The sequence below is a fragment of the Puma concolor genome, chromosome E2, assembly GCF_028749965.1.
Source record: "Puma concolor isolate L17-30 chromosome E2, mPumCon1.1.hap2, whole genome shotgun sequence".
NCBI classification, from domain to species: domain Eukaryota; kingdom Metazoa; phylum Chordata; class Mammalia; order Carnivora; family Felidae; genus Puma; species Puma concolor.
In genome coordinates, this window is record NC_141681.1 from 45,621,316 (window position 1) to 45,642,725 (window position 21,410).

The 21,410-nt window shown below is 37.7% G+C and overlaps 1 protein-coding gene across 2 annotated transcripts in view; it reads left to right on the forward strand.

The window, feature by feature from the left end:
• ZNF529 (zinc finger protein 529) overlaps positions 1-21,410 on the forward strand; it is a 38,193-nt gene that overhangs the window by 5,483 nt on the left and 11,300 nt on the right. Inside the window, exon 1 of one of the 2 annotated variants that reach the window (XM_086691025.1) lies at positions 12,284-12,319. The exons of the other annotated variant lie outside the window; for it this stretch is intronic. The gene's annotated coding sequence lies outside the window, so the exon portion shown is untranslated. Of the gene's footprint in view, positions 1-12,283; positions 12,320-21,410 lie in introns of those variants that run through there. 2 annotated transcript variants of the gene reach the window in all.

Sequence of the window (21,410 nt, forward strand, 5' to 3'; positions counted from 1 at the left end):
GTTGAAGCAGTTATTTATATACTTTGGATATTAACCTCTTATCAGATGTATGACTTGCAATTCTTTTTTCCCATTCAGTAGGTTACCTTTTCATTTTGTTGATGGTTTCCTTTGCTGTGCAGAGGCATTCTAATGTGCTGTAGTCCCACTTGTTTATTTTTGTTTTTGTTGCTTTTGGTGTCCAATCCAAAAATCATTGCCCAGACCATTGTCAAGGAGTTTACTATGTTTTCTTTTAGGAACTTTATGGTTTCAAGTCCTATGTTCAACTCCTTAATCCATTTTAAGTTCATTTTTGTGTATGGTGTAAAATATGTTCCAATTTCATTCTTTTGCATGTAGTTGTCCAGTTTTTCCAACACTGTGTCATGAATACTGTATGTTCTTGGCTCTTTTGTCATAAATTGACTATTTATATGTGGGTTTCTTTCTGGGCTCCTTGTTCTATTCCATTGACTAATGTGTCTTTTTTTAAATATTAATATCATAACTGTTTTGACCACTATAGCTTTGTAATACAGTTTAAAATAAAAATGCATGATGCTTCCAGCTTTGTTTCTCAAGATTCCTTTCACTCTTCAGGGTCTTTTGTGGTTCCATACATATTTTAGGATTGTTTGTTGCATTTCTCTGAAAAATGTCATTGAAATTTTGATAGGGATGCATTGAATTTATCAATCTTTTGTGGTAGTCTAGATGTTTTAACAGTATTTAATTCTTCCAGTCTATGAGCGTGGATTACCTTTCTATTTATCTGTGTCTTCCTCAGTTTCTTTCAGCATTGTCTTATAGTTTTCAGTGTACAGGTCCTTCACCTCTTTGGTTAAATTTATTCCTATGTTTTTTTATTATTTTTGATGCAATTGTAAATGGGATTGTTTAAAGATTACACCAAAACAACCTCTTAGAACTAATAAACAAATTCAATAAAGGTGCAGGATACAAAATCAATGTACAAAAATCAGTTGCATTTCTATATGCTAATAATTACTGATCAGAAAGAAATTTTATAAATAATAATAGAATGTCATCTGCAAATAGTGACAGTTTGACTTCTTCGTTTCTGTTTTGGAGGCCTTTAATTTTTTTTCTTACCTAATTGCTCTGGCTAGGACTTCTGATGTTGAACAAAAGTGGTAAGAGTGGGCATCCTTTCTTGTTTCTGATCTTGGAGGAAAAGCTTTCAGATGTTCACCACTGAGTATGATCTTAGCTTTGTGCTTGTCATATATGACCTTATTATGTTGAGGTATGTTCCCTCAATGCCCACTTTGTTTAGTTTTTAACAAATTCATGTTGAATTTTGTCAAATGCTTTTTCTGGATCTATTGATTTCTGGTCATATGATTTTTATCCTTAATTTTTTGTCCTTTTACCCTTAATTTTGTTAATCCTTCATTGTGTGTCAATTGATTGACTTGTGGATATGGAAACATCCTATCATTCCTGGAATAAATTTCACTTGATCATGGTATATGATCTTTTTAATGTATTGTTGAATTCAGTTTGCTATTTTTGGAAGATTTATGCATTTGAGTATGTTTTTTATTTTGCTTCTGCCAACAAGAAATTTGGCCCGTGAGGGTACCTGGGTGGCTCAGTCAGTTAAGTGTCTGACTTTAGCTCAGGTCATGATCTCACAGTTCATGAGTTTGAGCCCTGTGTCATGCTCCGTGCTGCCAGCCTGCTTTGGATCCTCTGTCCTGCTTCTCACTACTCCTTCCCCATTACTGCACTCTCTCCTTCTCTCTCAAAAATAAATAAACATTAAAAAAAAAATTTGGCCCATGAATTTGCCACATTTTTAAAAGAGACAGAGTTAGTTTTATCATACTTCTAGACATGTAGTTATAAGTAGATAGTGGTAGTGGTCACCATGTGATCTGGCACATCTAAATATTCAAAACTTTTGTAATTTCAATTACCAGAGGAGCATAATAAAACTAGTAAGACTGCTATTCAGAGTTTCATATTTTTTAGAGATTGTGATTTCTTTCATAAGACCTAGGAATGATCTGGGAGATCCAAGTTTCATACAAGACCTCATCATACACATTATACTTGAAAGGACATATTTACAGACACAGAAGTAAATATGCATATAACTCCTGTGTTGGATATGGGAACAAGATTGAGCCTTTTATTATTAGGCTCAAGCTGTCGCTTGTTAGATAAGATTCTTTAAACTAGTTATATGTGTGCAGCTTTATGTGGAGGGCAAGAATATTTGTCCTCCTATGCTTTTTGAGAATCTTTGTGACAAATATTATTAATGAGGAAGAACACTGAAATAAGTTACCATGACATGGAAAAACAGACCTGAGAATCTCAAATTTCACTGTAAGAAAAAGGAGAAGAACAAAGGGAATTTTCAAAAATAATGAAACAAGATACATGAAATATTCTTTACAAGTTCATCAATTAATAGGCAACTTTTACTTGGTGTCATTGTTATGCCACTGAAAGTGCTTTATATGTTTTATTTCATTTGATACATACAGCAACACTTTGAGGTAGGTCACTGTTGTTTTTCCCATTTTACTGATGAGGAAATAAAGTCAGTTAAGTAATGTAGTAAAAAGTTACACAGTTAGTAACAACCAAAAATAAGGTTAATGAACTCAATTTTGGATGACAGATTCTATGTTCTTTATTATGATAGTATACAACCTCTGATCATTTTTTAAATCTGATTGTCTCACTAATTCATCAAATTTTTTTCATCAACATTTAATATGGATCAAGGGCAAATACTGCAGATATTGACAACCTACAGCTCACCATACTTTATTTAACCTTTATTTAACCTTTATTGCCTACTATTAGATATTCAGAATGATCATAAACTATTTTGTAGTATATGTGGATCTTTATAATAGAATTTTATTTGCATTCATATGTTTCTTTTCTTTTTAATGCTTTTTTAAATTTATTTTTGAAGGAGAGAGAGAGAGAGACAGAGCATGAGTGGGGGAGGAACAGAGAGAGAGGGAGACACAGAATTCGAAGCAGGCTCCAGGCTCTATGCTGTCGTCACAGAGCCCAACACGTGGCTCGAACTCACGGACCATGAGATCATGACCTGAGCCAAAGTTGGACGCTCAGCCGACTGAGCCACCCAGGCGCCCCTCTTTTCTTTTCTTTTTTTTTTTTAAGTAGGCTCCATGCCCATCATGGGGCTTGAACTCACAATCCCAAGATCAAGAGTCACATGCTCTGAGCCAGCCAGGCATCCCTGCTTTTATATGTTTCTTTCCTTTTTTTAAATGTTTTTTTGAGGGAGAGAGAGCATAAGTGAGGGAGGAGCAGAGAGAGAGAGAGAGAGAGGAGAGACAGAAGATCCGAAACAGGCTCTATACTGACAGCAGCAAGCCTGATGTGGGCCTCGAACTCACAAACTGTGAGATCATGACCTGAGCTGAAGTTGGATGCTCAACAACTGATCCACCCAGGCACCCTTATATCTGTGTCTTAAGGAAGAATTTCTAGAATTTGCATTTCTAAGTCAAACATCAGATATTAAGTGCCTACAATTTGCCAATATTGTTCATGTAACATGTAATTAAGTGCCTAAAGTATGCCAGTATTGTTCATGTAACTTAAAGAGACATAGCTTCTATCCCTTAACTTGTTTATAACAGACCATGTAAATATATACTATGAATAGGACTAAAACTATGGTAGGGTATGGTAAAGATTATTAAAGAAATCAGACAATGTCCCTTTGTAGTTGTTGAAAAGGGATATAATGGACACAAACCCAAGGCTATAAGGTTTTGATCAACTTACACTAAAGCCATGATTTGTCAGAGTTCCCCAAAAACATCCTCAAATTTGATGATGTGCTAATTAAGACTTACAGAATTAAAGAAAATGGTGGTTATGAAAGGATATAATTTAAAATCAGCAAAGAGAAAAGTCACATAGGATTAAAATCAGCAAAGAGAAAAGTCACATAGGATGAAGAGCAGGAAAAAACTAGATGTGAGCTTCCAGTGGACTCACACAAACAGTGCTTAATTCTCCCAGCAACAATTTGTAAGAACACATGTGAACTGAGCCATGGAAGCTCACCTGAGCTTTTGGGTCCAGAGTTTTTATTGAGGATCAGAAACAGCCACGGGAAACAAACAAACAAACAAATGAAATATAGGCATGGAGTAACTATGTGATTTACCCTTACCTACTCAATTTCAAGCCCCTACAGAGGGCCCCTGGCAACAAAACAGTTTACCAAAAGTCACATTGTTAGCAAAGACTATTTGGCATAGCTCAAAAAAGCTTTTATTATTTTTTAAGTTTACTTATTTTTGAGAGAGAGAGAGAGAGAGAGAGAGTGAGCAGGGGAAGGGCAGAGAGAGAGGAGAGAGAATCCCAGGCAGGCCCCACACCATCAGCACAGAGCCCGACATGAGGCTCGAACTCAGGAACTGTGAGATCATGACCTGAGCTGAAATCAAGAGTCACTTAACCAACTGAACCACCCAGGTGTCCCTCAAAAAAAGCTTTTAAAGGGAGGATTTTTTTTTTAATTTTTTTTTAACATTTATTTATTTTTGAGACAGAGAGAGACACAGCATGAACGGGGGAGGGGCAGAGAGAGAGGGAGACACAGAATCGGAAGCAGGCTCCAGGCTCTGAGCCATCTGCTCAGAGCCCAACGTGGGGCTCGAACTCGCGGACCGCGAGATCATGACCTGAGCTGAAGTCGGACGCTTAACCGACTGAGCCACCCAGGCGCCCCTAAAGGGAGGATATTCTAAGGGCTCCCAGCTTATCTCACAGTAGCTGACCAAGGGCCATTCCTTTCTGTGGAAAGTGCAGAGTCTGTGTACTCCAGGTCTACTAAGATAATTTTTATTGCACCCAAGTGATATCCATGGAGGTGAATGGAATTATTTACTAACCTTTATGCTTTAGTGTATTTTGGCAGGTTATAGATTATTTCTAACTTTCCAGCAAATTACTCATGCTCAGATTTCATTCCATAATGAAGTAATTCTGAACTACACAGGCAAGAACCAGAGTTACAACTTACTTTGTAGTGAGAAGAATGTGAATTGCAAACTCACCTCTGCCACCTTATCTTTGCATGTGTTTTATATATTTTTTCTAACTGAAACATAAATTACTGCAAATCATGCAAACAACATTCTAGTTTGTTTTTAACATGTATATATACCCATTTAACCATCACATTTTAACATGTATATATACCCATTTAACCATTTTCTTAATCATCAAGAAAAACGTATTTCCTTCTAGTCATTACCAACTCACCCCTCCCTACCCTCAACAAAGGTAACTACTGTTCTTACCACTATTATGATAGATTCATTTTAATTAGATTCATATAAAAGAAGTTGATATAAATGTGATTTTACATAATATTGTATACATTTTTATCTGGCCTGTTTTGCTTAATTTCGCATTTGTGAGAATCATCTGTGTTTGTACTATTTTATCATTAGGTAATCTCCCATAATAAGAATAAATCCTATTTTATTTTGCTCTCCTTTTTTTTTTTTAACTAATCTCTATGCCCAAAATGGGGTTCAACTCATGACTCCAAGATCAAAAGTCACATGCTCTACTGACTGAGCCATCCAGGCACATCTGTCCTATTTTTTGATGGGCATTTGTGTCATTAACAGTTGGAGGCTTATATAATGATCCACCCAGGCACTCCTCTACCTTTTGATTCCTATGAGTAATCCTGCAAAGAATATTCATGTTCAAGTTTTTGTGTAGACATACATCTTCGTTTCTCTTCTATATGCCTACCAGTTGAATTGCTGTATCATATGGTAACTCCATTTTGAACATTTTGAAAAATTGCTAGACTGTTTTCCAAAGCAGTCACACTATTTTTAATTCCAATCAGCAGCATATGAGGGTTCTGATTTATTCACATCCCCCTAACACCTGTTAGTATCTGACTTTTTCTTTGTAGGTATCCTAGTAGGTATGAAGTAGTATCTCACTGTAGTATTTTACTCTGCTAAAATATATTTAAATTTTTTTTTTAATTTTAACGTTTATTTATTTTTGAGACAGAGACAGAGCATGAATGGGGGAGGGTCAGAGAGAGAGAGTGAGACACAGAATCCGAAACAGGCTCCAGGCTCTGAGATATCAGCACAGAGCCCGACGTGGGGCTCGAACTCATGGACCGCGAGATCATGACCTGAGCCGAAGTCGGCCGCTTAACTGACTGAGCCACCCAGGCGCCCCTGCTAAAATATATTTAAATAAGATTTAGTATATTAAACATTTTTAAGGTTAAAATTCAGTGGCATTAAATACACTTACATGGTTATGCAACCATCACCACCTATCTCCAGAACTTTCTCATCTTCTAAACTGAAACTCTGTACCGATAGTGACACTCTTTGATTCCCTTTTGGGTATGTTCTATAGTATCCTGTTTGTGGTTACCATGGGAAGTATATATCATAAAGTTATATAACAATCTATTTTAAATTGACATCAACTTTGTTCACATACAAAAACTCTACTTTTCAGTTCCACTTTCACTGACTTTAGATTAAGTCATGAGGTAACTTTTTTTTTTTTTAACGTTTATTTATTTTTGAGACAGAGAGAGACAGAGCATGAGCGGGAGAGGGTCTGAGAGAGAGGGAGACACAGAATCCGAAACATGCTCCAGGCTCCGAGCTGTCAGCACAGAGCCCGACGCGGGGCTCGAACCCACAGACCGCGAGATCATGACCTGAGCCGAAGTCGGATGCTTAACCGACTGAGCCACCCAGGCACCCCAACTTTTTTTTTTTTTCAATAGGCTCTATGCACAACATGGGGCTTGAACTCATGACCATGAGATCAGGAGTTGGATGTTCCACCAACTGAGCCAGCCAGGTGTCCCATGAATTAACATTTTTATGTACTGTGTACCCATTAATGTATATATAACTATTTTTTATTCATTTATCTTTTATATCTGTAGAAAACAAAAAGTGGAGTTAAACCAAAATTACAAAAATAATGGCTTTTATATTTTCCCTATGTATTTTCCTCTACGGGAGTTTTTTATATCTCCATATGGGTTTGAGTTACTGTCTGGCTTCCTTTCAACTTGAAAGTCTCCCTTTGGCATTTTTTGTAGAGAATGTCTAGTGAAAATGAACTCTCAGTTTTCCTTTATCAGGGAAGTCTTAATTTCTCCCCCACTTTTTTTTACTTTTTTTTTTACCCCCCCCCCCCATTTTCTAAAGGACAATTTTGCCACATATAAAGTTCTCAGTTGACAGTGTTTCTTTTAGCATTTTAACTTTTTTTTTTTTTAAGTAATCTCTGTGGCCAATGTGGTGCTTGAATTTACGACCCCAAGATCAAGAGTCGCATGTTCTATGGACAGAGCCAGCTGATGCCTTTTTAGCATTTTAAATGAATCATCCCGTTGGAGCATCTGGGTGGCTCAGCTGGTTGAGTGTCTGACTATTAATATCACCTCAGGTCATGATCTCACAGTTTGTGAGATTGAGCCCTGCATTGGGCTCTGCAGTAACAGTGCAGAGCCTGCTTAGGATTCCCTCTCCCTCTCTGCCCCTACCCACCTTGCACACACATGCTGTCTTTCAAAATAAATTAATAGGGGCACCTGTGTGGCTCAGTCGAGCATCTGACTTTAGCTCAAGTCATGATCTTGCAGTTCATGAGTTTGAACCTCACATGGGACTCTGCTGCCAGCACAGAGCCCGGTTCAGATCTTCTGTCTCCCTCTCCCTCTGTCCCTCAACCCCCCAGCACTTGCTCTTGCTCTCTCTCATTAATTTTTTTTTAAATAATTTTTTATTAAAAAATTTTTTTTAATGTTTATTTGTTTTTGACAGAGAGAGAGAGACAGAGCATGAGCAGGGGAGGGCAGAGAGAGAGGGAGAAACAGAGTCGGAAGTAGGCTCCAGGCTCTGAGCTGTCAGCACAGAGCCCGCCGCTGGGCTTGAACTCACAGACCGCAAGATCATGACCTGAGCCGAAGTCGGACGCTCAACCTACTGAGTCGCCCAGGCACCCCTCTCATTAAATTTATTTATTTTTTAAATGTTTATTTATTTTTGAGACAAAGAGAGACAGAGCATGAACGGGGGAGGGTCAGAGAGAGAGGGAGACACAGAATCCGAAGTAGGCTCCAGGCTCAGAGCTGTCAGCACAGAGCCCGACACAGGGCTCGAACTCACGGACCGTGAGATCATGACCTGAGCCGAGGTGGGTCGCAAAACCGACTGAGCCACCCAGGTGCCCCTGTTATGGTTTTTATATGCATTTCCCTGATCACGACTTTTGGCATATTTTTCCTCCACATGCTTAATGACATTTCTATATCTTCTTTGGAGAAATGTCTATTGAAATCTGTTACCAGATGTCTTTTTGTTCTTTAGTTGTGGTCGTCTTTACATAAACCCTTATCAAGGGTTTAGCTCTATTAAACCCTTATCAAATGTATCATTTATAAATATTTTCTCCTATTCTGTAGATTGTGTTTTCAGTTTTACCAGGAATGTTCTTTGAAAATTTCAATTTTGATGAAGCCCAATTTTTCCATTTTTTTCTCCTTGTTTGTGCTTTTGGTGTGCCGAGAATCCTTTGCCAAATTTAAGGTCATGATGATTTACTCCTGTATTTTCTTCTATAGGTTTTATATTTGCATGCCTTATAGTTGGGTCATTGATCAGTTTTTAGTTCATCTTTGTATATATTGTGAGGAAAGGGTCTAATTTCATTCTTTTGTATGTAGCTGTCCAGTTTTCCTATCATCATTTGTTGAAAAGACTGTCCTTTCTCCACTAAAAGGTCTTTGCACTCTTGTCAAAACTCATTTGACCAGAGGGATGCCTGGGTGGCTCAGTAGGTTAAGCATCTGACTCCTGGGTTCCACTCAGGTCATTATCTCACAGTTTGTGAGTTTGAGCCCCACATCAGGCTCTGTGCTGACAGCATGGAGCCTACTTGGGATCCTCTCCTTCTCTCTCTCTGCCCCTCCCTACTCGCTCTCTCTCAAAATAAAAAAGAAAAATCAATGGACCAGAGAGATACCTGGATTTAATTTCCAATCAGTTCTATTCTGTTGATTAATATATCTAACCTTATGGGGCGCCTGGTGGCTTAGTCAGTTGTGTCCGACTTGATTTTGGCTTGAGTCATGATCACAGGGCTGTGGGGATCGAGCCGAGCCCCGAGTCTGCTCCATGCTGGGTGTGGGACCTGCTTGGGATTCTCTCTCTCCCTCTGCCCTTCTCCCCTGCCTGTGCTCTCTAAAAAAAAAAACAAAAAACAAAAAACAAAACAGTAGATACATCTAACCTTATGCCAGTGTCCAACTGCTTTGATTATTGTATATTTGTAACTTTTAGATTGGTAAATGTTAGTTTTTCAGGGTTGTTTTTTTTTTCCCCTAACTGATTTGGTTATTCTGAATTACTTGCAATTTCATATGAATTTAGAAGTCAGCATGTCATTTTCTACAAAGAAGCCAGTTGGGACTCTGACAGGAGTTGCATAAAATTTAGATCACTTTGGAGAATATCGTGATCTTATTATTGAGTAGCCTGGTTCATAAACATGGGATGATCTTCACTTAATTACCTTAACTTCTTTCATTAGTATTTTGTATTTTTTAAAGTATACAGTTTGATGGGGCGCCTGGGTGGCGCAGTCGGTTGAGCGTCCAACTTCAGCCAGGTCACGATCTCGCGGTCCGTGAGTTCGAGCCCCGCGTCGGGCTCTGGGCTGATGGCTCAGAGCCTGGAGCCTGTTTCCGATTCTGTGTCTCCCTCTCTCTCTGCCCCTCCCCCGTTCATGCTCTGTCTCTCTCTGTCCCAAAAATAAATAAAAAACGTTTAAAAAAAAAAAAAGTATACAGTTTGAATTTTTGTTAAATATTTTATTAATTTGGATACTATTATAAATGGAATTACTTATTTCAGATTGTTATTGCATATGTATAAAAATATTTTATTTTTGCATATTTATTTGCATCCTGCAATCTTGCTCCATTCTAATAGTGTTATAGTTAAATTTTTGGATTTTCTGTATATAAGGTCATACCATCTATTAATGGAGATCATTTTCCTTCCTTCTTTCCACTATGGGTGCCTTTATTGATATTTCCTATTTGTCCCAGCTAGATCTGTAGAACAATGTTGATTAGAAGAGGCAATAAGGTATAGACTTGTCCTCTTCCAACATCAGGGGTAAGCATCACTAAGTCTAATGGTAGCTGTCAATTTTATCCTGTGGAGATAGTTCCCTTCTATTCATACGTTCACTCTTTTTTGTCATGAAAGGGTGTTGGATTTTGTAAATGCTTTCTCTTCATGAATGAAGATGGTCATGTAGTTTATTTTTTATTTTTTAAAGTTTTATTTATTTTGAGAGAGAGAGAGAAACAGAGCACATGAGTGGGGAAGAGGCAGATAAAGAGGCAGAGAGAGAATTCCAAGCAGGCTCAGCACTGTCAGTGCAGAGCCTGAGGCAGGGCTTGAACCCATGAACGGTGAGATCATGACCTGAGCCAAAATCTAGAGTCAGATGCTTAATTGACTGAACCACCCATGTGCTCCTATTTTTTATGATTCCGATATGTTACATTAGATTAACAATCTAATTTTGAATTCCACGGATAAATCCCACTTGGTCAAGGTATAGAATTCTTTTTATATGTTCCTAGATTCAGATGACTAGTGTTTTGTTTAGATTTTTTGCATCCATATTCATAAAAGGTATTAGTGATAGTTGCCCTTTTTTGTAATGTCTTTTTCTGATGTAGCTATCAGGTTACTTCAAGAGTTTGTAAAGAATTAGTATTCTGCTTGGTTTGGTAGACTTTAACTGTGAAGCTGTGCTGACCTAGGCTTTTCTTTATGGGTAGTTTTTAAAATAACTAATTCATTTACTTATTTGTTAGAATATTATTCAAATATTCTACCTCCATGAGTAGATTTGGAAGTTTGTGCCTTTGTATGATTTTATCCAATTCATCTGAGTTTTCTGATTTTTTTAAATGTTTATTTATTTTGAGAGAGAGATAGTGCATGAGCAGAGGAGAGGCAGAGGGAGAAAGAGAGAGAGAGAGAGAGAGAAATCCCAAGCAGGCTCCATGCTGTCAGCACAGAGCCCTGACACGGGGGCCCAATCCCATGCACCGTGAGATCATGACCTGAGTGGAAACCAAGAGTTGAACACTGAACCAGTTGAGCCACACAGGCGCCCCAAGGGCTTCCTGATTTCTTGTTGTACAATTGTTCATCCTATTCCTTTGTAATCAATTTTTATTTCTGTAAGGTTGGTAGTACTGTCCCCTCTTTCACTTATGATTGTGGTAATAGGAGTCTTCGTTCTCTCTGGTCATTCTTGATCATCTAAACATTTGTGAACTTTTAAAAACTTTTCATAGAACCAGGGGCGCCTGGGTGGCTAGGTTGGTTAAGCATCCGACTTTGGTCAGGTCATGATCTTGCGGTTTGTGGGTTCGAGCCCTGTGTCAGTCAGGCTCTGTGCTGACATCTGAGAGCCTGGAGCCTGCTTCAGATTCTGTGTCTTCCTCTCTCTCTGCCCCTCCCCCCCCCCACTCAAAAATAAATAAACATTTAAAAAAATTTTTAATAAAAAAAACCCACTTTTCATAGAACCAGATTTTAGTTTCATTTATTTTTGGATATTTTTCATATATGATATGTTTACTCTTTTCACAGTGACTTAAGGAGGGAGGTTAAATTTGACCCAGATATTTACTTTTTTTAAATTTTTTTTTTTCAACGTTTATTTATTTTTGGGACAGAGAGAGACAGAGCATGAACGGGGGAGGGGCTGAGAGAGAGGGAGACACAGAATCGGAAACAGGCTCCAGGCTCCGAGCCATCAGCCCAGAGCCTGAGGCGGGGCTCGAACTCACGGACCGCGAGATCGTGACCTGGCTGAAGTCGGACGCTTAACCGACTGCGCCACCCAGGCGCCCCTAGATATTTACTTTTAATTACAGGCACTTTAAACTTTAAAAGCTTTCCTCTAATCATTAATTGCATGTCATAAGTTTTGATATGTTGTCTTCATTTATTATTCGCAAATTGTTTTCTAGTTTCCTTTTTCATTTAAAAACATTTTTTTAATGTTTTTTTATTTATTTTTGAGACAGAGAGCATGAGCAGGGGAGAGGCAGAGAGAGAGACACACACACACAGAATCTGAAGCAGGCTCCAGGCTCTGAGCTGTCAGCACAGGGCCCAATGCAGGGCTCAAACTCATGGACTGTGAGATCATGATCCGAGCTGAAGTCGGACGCCCAACCGACTGAGACACCCAGGTGCCCTTCCTTTTTCATTTTTAATATATTGATTATTTAGGAGTGTTTTGTTTAAAAAAATTTTTTTAAGCTTTATCCATTTTTCAGAGACAGAGACAGAGCATGATGGGGGAGGGGCAGAGAGAGAGGGAGATACAGAATCCGAAGCAGGCTCCAGGCTCTGAGCTGTCAGCACAGAGCCCAGGCTTGAACTCACAGACAGTGAGATCATGACCTGAGCTTGAGTCGGACGCTTAACCGACTGAGCCACCCAGGCGCCCCTAGGAGTGTTTTGTTTAAATTCCATGTTTTGGAGTTTCCCATTTTTCCGTTATTTATTTGTAACTACATTATGGATAAACTGTTTTTTATTGTTTTTTTTTTTAATTTATTTAGTTTTCTGTTCTAGCCTAGCATATAGTTTCTTGTGGAAAATATTCCATGTGCATTTGAAAAGAATGTATATTTTGCTATTGTTGGGTGAAGTGTTTTATAAATGTCTGTTAAGTCTAAGTGGTTTATAGTGTTGGTTATAGATTTTTGTGTTTCCTTGACCTTTTTTCCTAATTGTTCTATCCATTATGAGCGTGGGATAGACGTGTGTGGCCACTTTTGCTGAATTGTCTTTCTCTATTTCTGTCAGTTAATTGTGAAAATATACATAACAGGATTTGCTATTTAATCATTTTACAGTATACAATTCAGTGATATTAAGTAAACCCACAATGTGCAACCTTTACCATCTAATTGCAGAATTTTTCATCATCCCGAAAGGGAACTCTGTACCCCGTAAGTAATCACTCTTTACTGCCTCTCCCTCAACCCCTTGCAATAACGAATTTTTCAAAATCTAAAGTTTTATCTATTTTAGGTATTTCAAATAAATGGATTAATATTCATATAAATGGGACAACAATATAATAATTGAAAGGCATTTGTGTCTGGCCTCTTCCAGTTAGCATGTTTTCAAATTTCACATGATGTAACAGGTATCAGTAATTGTTTCCTTTTGATGGCTAATATTCCATTGTGTTGTGTTTTCTTTTATGGCCTAACATATGATCTATTCTAGACCATTTTTCATTTGTACTTGAGAATATGTATTCTGGTATTTGGTGTTGTGTTCGGTGTATGTCTGGGATGTCCAATTGATTTATAGTGTTGCTGTACTCTCCTATTTCCAAATTATCTTTTGCCTAGTCTTTCTATCCATTATTGGAGTTGGTTTATTGGAGTCTCAAACTTTATTGTAGAACTTTCTATTCCTCCCCTCAATCCTGTCAATTGTTGCTTCATATATTTTGGGGCTTTAAGGCATATATATTCATAGTAGTTGTATTTTCTTGGTGGGCTGACCCCTTTTATCAACATAGAAGATGTTCCTTTGTCTCTTGTCTCTTCTAAGCCTATTTGGTCTCATGTAGGCTTCCAACTCTTTGAGGACTACTGGTATGCAACACATTTTTATATCCTATTTTCAACCTATTTATATGTTTGGATTTGTCATCAGTTTGTTGTAGACTGACTACAGTTGCACTGTATTTTCTATCCATTCTGCCAATCTCTGCATTTTAGTTGAAGATTCTAATACATTTGCATGTAAAGTAATAACTGAGGAGGACTTTTCTACTTGTTTTCTATATATACTGTCTTCTATTTTTTTTTTTAATTTTCTAATGTTTATTTATTTTTGAGAGAGAGAGAGCGAGGGAGGGACAGAGAGAGGGAGACACAGAATCCAAAGCAGGCTCCAGGCTCTGAGCTGTCAGCACAGAGCCCAATGTGGGCTCTGTTTTTTGAGAGAGAGAGAGCGAGGGAGGGACAGAGAGAGAGGGAGACACAGAATCCAAAGCAGGCTCCAGGCTCTGAGCTGTCAGCACAGAGCCCAATGTGGGGCTCGAACCCATGGGCTGTGAGATCATGACCTGAGCTGAAGTTGGATGCTTAACTGACTGAGCCACCCAGGTGCCCCTCTTCTGTGCTTTTCTATCCCTAATTAATGACTTCCTTTCTGTTCCACTTTTTTTTGTAGTTTACCATTTGACTCCTTTTATATTTCCTATTCATTATACAATTTAATCATTTTATTAGCATTTATCCTGTAGATTTCAATTAAAAATTTGCATTTGTGATGAACTAGTTTGAAATAAAACTAACTTTATTCAGGGGTACCAAAATCACTCTCAGGTTCAGTGATTTTCTAGAAGGACTCACAAAAGTAAAAAAAAGTTGGGGCATCTGGGTGGCTTAGTCAGTTAAATGTCCCAATTCTTGATGTCAGCTCAGGTCATGATCTCCTGATTTGTGGGATAGAGCCCTTCAGGGAGCTCTGTGCTAAAAGCATGGAGCCTGCTTGGGATTCTCTCTCTTTCTCTGCCCACCCCACTTTCTCTTTCTCTCTCAAAATAAACATTTTTTTGCATGAGTTTTTTTTCTTTTTAAAAAGGTTTATTTTTGAGAGAGAGAGAGTGAGTGCATGAGCGGGGAGGGGCAGAGAGAGAAGGAGACAGAAGATACCACAAAGGCTCTGTGCTGACAATAGAGAGACTGATGTGGGGCTCAAACTCATGAGCTGTGAGATCATGACTAGAGCTGAAGTTGGACACTTAACCAGCTGAGCCACCCAGGTGCCCAATAAACAAAACGTTTTTTAAAAAGTCAGAAAAACTGTTGTACTCAGTTTTTGCCCCCCCCCCCTCAGTGACAGGATACAGATTAAAATCATTAAATGCCAGGTAATCTACCAGGAGCTCATAAAGGACCTTCACTTTTGTTTGGAATAGGCAAAGCTTTAAACATTTCAGACCCGCTGAGTCAAACCTTCACTGTACGCCTATTTAGCTTTAATAGAAAAACTTTGCCCCTGTAACTGCTCACGTTCTCCCTTTTAAAGTTGCTTTTGTCCTAGATTATATCTTTATACAGTGTACCCTTTAAATAGGTTTATAATTATGTTTTATGCAGGTCTTTAAACATATTGCAAAAAAGGAGGAACAACAAACAAAAAAATGCAATACTATTGGGTTATATATTTTTGCCTTTTAGTTGCCTTCACCACCGTTCTTAATTCATTTACTTTTATTGAGATATAATTGACATACAACTACTTTTGGTATACATGATTTAATATATGTATATATTACAAAATGATTACAGAAATAAATTTAGTTAACACCCATCACCTTCTTCTGTTAACTTTTTTCCTTCTGATGAGAACTTTTAAGATTTAATAGCTTAGCCACTTTCAAACATACGCTGTATCATTAAGTATAATTACTATGCTGTACATTAATATCCCCTTGACTTACTTTATAACTGGGAATTTGTACCTTCCTTGACCACTTTCACCCATTTCGCCCACCCACCCTTCCACTTATCCCCACACCTATGGAAGCTACCAATGTGTTGTATTTGTGAGGTGTTTTGTTTTTAAATCTAATTCCAGATATAAGTAAGATCATTCAGTATTTGTCTTTCTCTGACTTACTTCCCCTAGCATAATCCTCTCAAGGTCAATTCATGTAGTTGCAAATGGCAGGATTTCCTTAGTTTTTTATGGCAAAATAACATTCCATTGTGTATACACACCAAATTTTCTTTAACATTCCACCCATCAATGAACGTTTAGTTGTTTCCATGCCTTGTGTATTGTAAATAATGCTGCAGTGAACCTAGAGTCTGCAGAAATCTTTTTGAGAGATTTCATTTCCTTTAGATAAATATCCAGAGGTGGAATTGCTAGATCATACAATAGTTCTATGTTTACTTTATTAAGGAACCTCCATAGTGTTTTCCATAACTGCTGCACCCATTTACATTCTCAATAGTGTAGGTTTCCCTTTCCTCCACAACTTTCCAACACTTGTTACTCCTTTTCTTTTTGATAATAGCCATTCTAACAGGTGTAAATCAGTATCTCATTGTGGTTTTGATTTGCATTTCTCTGACGATTAATGATATGGAGCACCATTTCATTTATTTGTTTGCCTCTTGTATTTTGGGAGAAAATATGTATTCAGATCCTCTGCCCATATTTTAATTGGATTGTGTCTTTTTTTTTTTAATTTTTTTTTCAACATTTATTTATTTTTGGGACAGAGAGAGACAGAGCATGAACGGGCGAGGGGCAGAGAGAGAGGGAGACACAGAATCGGAAACAGGCTCCAGGCTCTGAGCCATCAGCCCAGAGCCTGACGCGGGGCTCGAACTCACGGACCGCGAGATCGTGACCTGGCTGAAGTCGGACGCTTAACCGACTGCGCCACCCAGGCGCCCCTTGATTGTGTCTTTTTTTATACTGAGTTGTAGGAATCCTTTATATATTTTGGGTATTTAACCCCTTATGAGATAAATGATTTGCAAATATTTTTAATGGTTGATCCAGAGCTTAATGTGTACAGCTTCCAGTATATACTAAATTCCAATGAGATATAGAAATGTTATTTGTCTTTTAAAAAGCAGAACAAAAGAAATCTTATATACATATATAGCATTTGTTGTATTAATTTTATTTATCTTTTTTTTTTTTTTTTTTTAAGTAAGCTCTGCACCCAATGGGAGGCTTGAACTCATGATCCCAAGCTCAAGAGTCACATGCTCTGCCAGCTCAGCCAGCCAGGTGCCCTTATTGTTTTTGATTTTCTTCATTTGATGCTGTGGATTCAAAGTACCATCTGTATTCAGTTACTTACCCAGTATAGCTTTGCTACCCACCTCCTTTGTGTTATAGAAGTACAAATTATACTTTTATTGTTATTTTATCCTTTCTTATTTATTTTTAATTTACATCCAAATTAGTTAGCAGATAGTGCAACAATGATTTCAGGAGTAGATTCCTTAATGCCCCTTACCCATTTAGCCCATCCCCCCTCCCACAACCCCTCCAATAACCCTCTGTTTGTTCTCCATATTTAAGAGTCTCTTATGGTTTTTCCCCCTCCCTGTTTTTATATTATTTTTGCTCCCTTCCCTTATGTTCATCTGTTTTGTACCTTAAAGTCCTCATATGAGTGAAGTCCTATGATTTTTGTCTTTCTCTAATTTCACTTTGCATAATGCCCTCCAGTTCCATCCATGTAGTTGCAAAAGGCAAGATTTCATTCTTTTTGATTGCCAAGTAATACTCCATTATATATGTATATATATGTATGTACATATATGTATATATGTGTGTATATATATACGTGTATATATGTGTATATATATACGTCTATATGTGTGTGTATATATACATATAGACACATATATACATACATATATACATATATGTATACGTATATGTATGTATATACATACATATATACATACATATATATATACACATATATATATACATACCATATCTTCCTTATCCATTCATCCATCGATGGGCATTTGGGCTCTTTCCGTACTTTGGCTATTGTTGAAAGTGCTGCTATAAACATGGGGGTGCCTCTGCCTCTTCAAAACAGCACAACTGTATCCCTTGGATAAATAACTAGTAGTGTAATTGCTGGGTCATATGGTAGTTCTATGTTTAACTTTTTGAGGAACCTCCATACTGTTTTCCAGAGTGGCTGCACCAGCTTGCATTCCCACCAGCAGTGCAAAAGAGAGAGATCATCTTTCTCCACATCCTCACCAACATCTGCTGTTGCCTGAGTTGTTAATATTAGCCATTCTGACAGGTGGTATCTCATTGTGGTTCTGATTTGTATTTCCCTGATGATGAATGATGTTGAGCATTTTTTCACGTGTTAATCAGCCATCTGGATGTCTTCTTTGGAGAAGTGTCTATACGTGTCTTTTGCCCATTTCTTCACTGGATTATTTGTGTTTTGGGTGTTGAGTTTGGTAGGTTCTTTAAAGATTTTGGATATTAACCCTTTATCTGATATGTCGTTTGCAAATATCTTCTCCCATTCTGTTGGTTACCTTTTAGTTTTGCTGTTTCCTTCCTTGTGCAGAAGCTTTTTATTTTGATGAGGTCCCAGTAGTTCATTTTTGCTTTTGTTTCCCTTGCCTCCATAGACGTGTTGAGTCAAAAGTTGCTGCGGCCAAGGTCAAATAGGTTTTTGCCTGATTTCTCCTTGAGGATTTTGATGGCTTCCTGTCTTACATTTAGGTCTTTCATCCATTTTGAGTTTATTTTTGTGTATGGTGTAAGAAAGTGGTCCAGGTTCATTCTTTGGCATGTCGCTGTCCAGTTTTCCCAGCACCACTTGCTGAAGAGACTGTCTTTATTCCAGTGGATATTCTTGCCTGCTTTGTCAAAGATTAGTTGGCCATACGTTTGTGGGTCCATTTCTGCATTCTCTATTCTGTTCCATTGATCTGAGTGTCAGTTCTTGTGCCAGTATCATACTGTCTTGATGATTACAGCTTTGTAATACAGTTTGAAGTCCGGGATTGTGACGCCTCCTGCTTTGGCTTTCTTTTTCAAGATTGCTTTGGCTATTTGGGACCTTTTCTGTTTCTATACAAATTTTAGGATTGTTTATTCTAGCTCGGTGAAGAATGCTGATGTTATTTCGAGAGATTACATTGAATATGTATGTAGATTGCTTTGGGTAGTATTGATATTTTAACAACATTTGTTCTTCCTATCCAGGAGCATGGAATCTTTTTCCATTTTTTTATGTCTTCTTCAATTTCTGTCATAAGCTTTCTATAGTTTTCAGCATATAGATTTTTCACCTCTTCGGTTAGATTTATTCCTAGGTATTTTATGGCTTTTGGTGCAACTGTAAATGGGATTGATTCCTTGATTTCTGTTTCATTTGCTTCATTATTGGTGTATAGGAATGCAACTGATTTCTGTACATTCATTTTATATCCTGCAACTCTGCTGACTTCATGAATCAGTTCTAGCATTTTTTTGGTGGAATCTTTAGGGTTTTCCATATACAGTATCATGTCATCTGCAAAGAGTGAAAGTCTGACCTCCTCCTGGCTGATTTGGATGCCTTTTATTTCCTTGTGTTGTCTGATTGCTTAAGCTAAGACTTCCAATACTATGTTGAATAACAGTGGCGAGAGTGGACATCCCTGTCTTGTTACTGACCTTAGGAGGAAAGCTCTCAGTTTTTCCCCAATGAGGGTGATATCAGTGTTGGGTCTTTCACATATGGCTTTTATGACCTCAAAGTATGATCCTTCTATCCCTACTTTCTTGAGGGTTTTTATCAAGAAAGGATGCTGTATTTTGTCAAATGCTTTCTCTGCATCTATTGAGAGGATCATGTGGTTCTTGTCCTTTCTCTTAGTGATGTGATGAATCATGTTAATTGTTTTGCGGATATTGAACCAGCCCTGCATCCCAGGTATAAATCCCACTTGGTCACGGTGAATAATTTTTTTTAATGTATCGTTGGATCTGGTTGGCTAATATCTTGTTGAGGATTTTTGCACCCATGTTCATTAGGGAAATTGGCCTATAGTTCTCCTTTCAGTGGGGTTTTGTCTGGTTTTGGAATCAAGGTAATGCTGGATTCAGCACTGGCAAATTTGGAAGTTTTCTTTCCATTTCTATTTTTTGGAACAGCTTCAAGAGAATAGGTGTTAACTCTTCCTTAAATGTTTGGTAAAATTCCCCTGGAAAGCCATCTGGCCCTGGACTCTTGGTTTTGGGAGATTTTTGATTACTAAGTCGATTTCTGGTTATGGGTTATGGGTCTGTTCAAATTTTCTATGTCTTCCTGTTTCAGTTTTGGTAGTTTATATGTTTCTAGGAATTTGTCCATTTCTTCCGGATTGCCCATTTTACTGGTGTATAATTGCTCATAATATTCTCTTATTATTGTTTTTATTTCTGCTGCATTGGTTGTGATCTCTCCTCTTTCATTCTTGATTTTATTTATTTGGGTCCTTTCCTTTTTCTTTTTGATCATACTGGCTAGGGGTTTATCAGTTTTTGTTAATTCTTTCAAAGAACCAGTTTCTGGTTTCATTGATCTGTTCTGTTTTTTGGTTTTGATAGCATTGATTTCTGCTCTAATCTTTATTAGTTCCTGTCTTCTGCTGGTTTGGGGTTTTATTTGCTGTTCTTTTTCCAGCTCTTTAAGGTGTAAAGTTAGGTTGTGTATCTGAGATCTTTCTTCCTTCTTTAGGAAGGCCTGGATTGCTATATACTTTCCTCTTATGACCACCTTTGCTGTGTCACATGGTTTTGGGCTGTTGTTATCATTTTCATTGGCTTCCATGTACTTTTTAATTTCCTCTTTAACTTCTTAGTTAGCCCATTCATTCTTTAGTAGGATGTTCTTTAGTCTCCAAGTATTTGTTATCTTTCCAAAGTTTTTCTTGTGGTTGATTTCGAGTTTCATAGCATTGTGGTCTGAAATATGCACAGTATGATCTTGATCTTTTTGTACTTTTTGAGGCTGATTTGTGTCCCAGTATGTGATCTATTCTGGAGAACGTTCCATGTGCACTGGAGAAGAATGTGTGTTCCTGTGCTTTAGGATGAAATGTTCTGAATATATCTCTTAAGTCTATCTGGTCCAATGTGTCATTCAAAGCCATTGTTTCCTTGTTGATTTTCTGTTTAGATGATCTGTCCATTGTTGTAAGTGGGATGTTGCAAGTCCCCTACTATAATGGTATTATTATCAATGAGTTTATGTTTGTGATTGGTTTATATATTTGGGTGCTCCCACATTTGGAGCATAAACGTTTACTAGTGTTAGGTCTTGGTGTATAGACCCCTTAATTATATAATGCCCTTCTTCATCTCTTGTTTTAGTCTTTATTTTAAAGTGTAGATTGTCTGATGTAAGTATAGCTACTCTGGCTTTCTTTTGGCGACCATTAAGATGATAGATGGTTCTCCATCCCCCTACTTTCAATTTGAAGGTGCCTTTAGGTCTAAAGTGGGTCTCTCATAAACAGCATATAGATGGATCTTGTTTTCTTATCTATTCTGTTACCCTATGTCTTTTGATTGGAGCACTTAGTCCATTGATGTTTAGAGTGAGTACTGAAAGATATGAATTTATTGCCATTATGTTGCCTGTAGAGTTGGAGTTTCTGGTGGTGTTCTCTGGTCCTTTCTAGTCTTTGTTGCTTTTGGTGTTTGGGGGTTTTGTTTTGTTTTTGGTTTTTTTGTCTTGTCTTCCCTCAGTCCCCCTTCAAA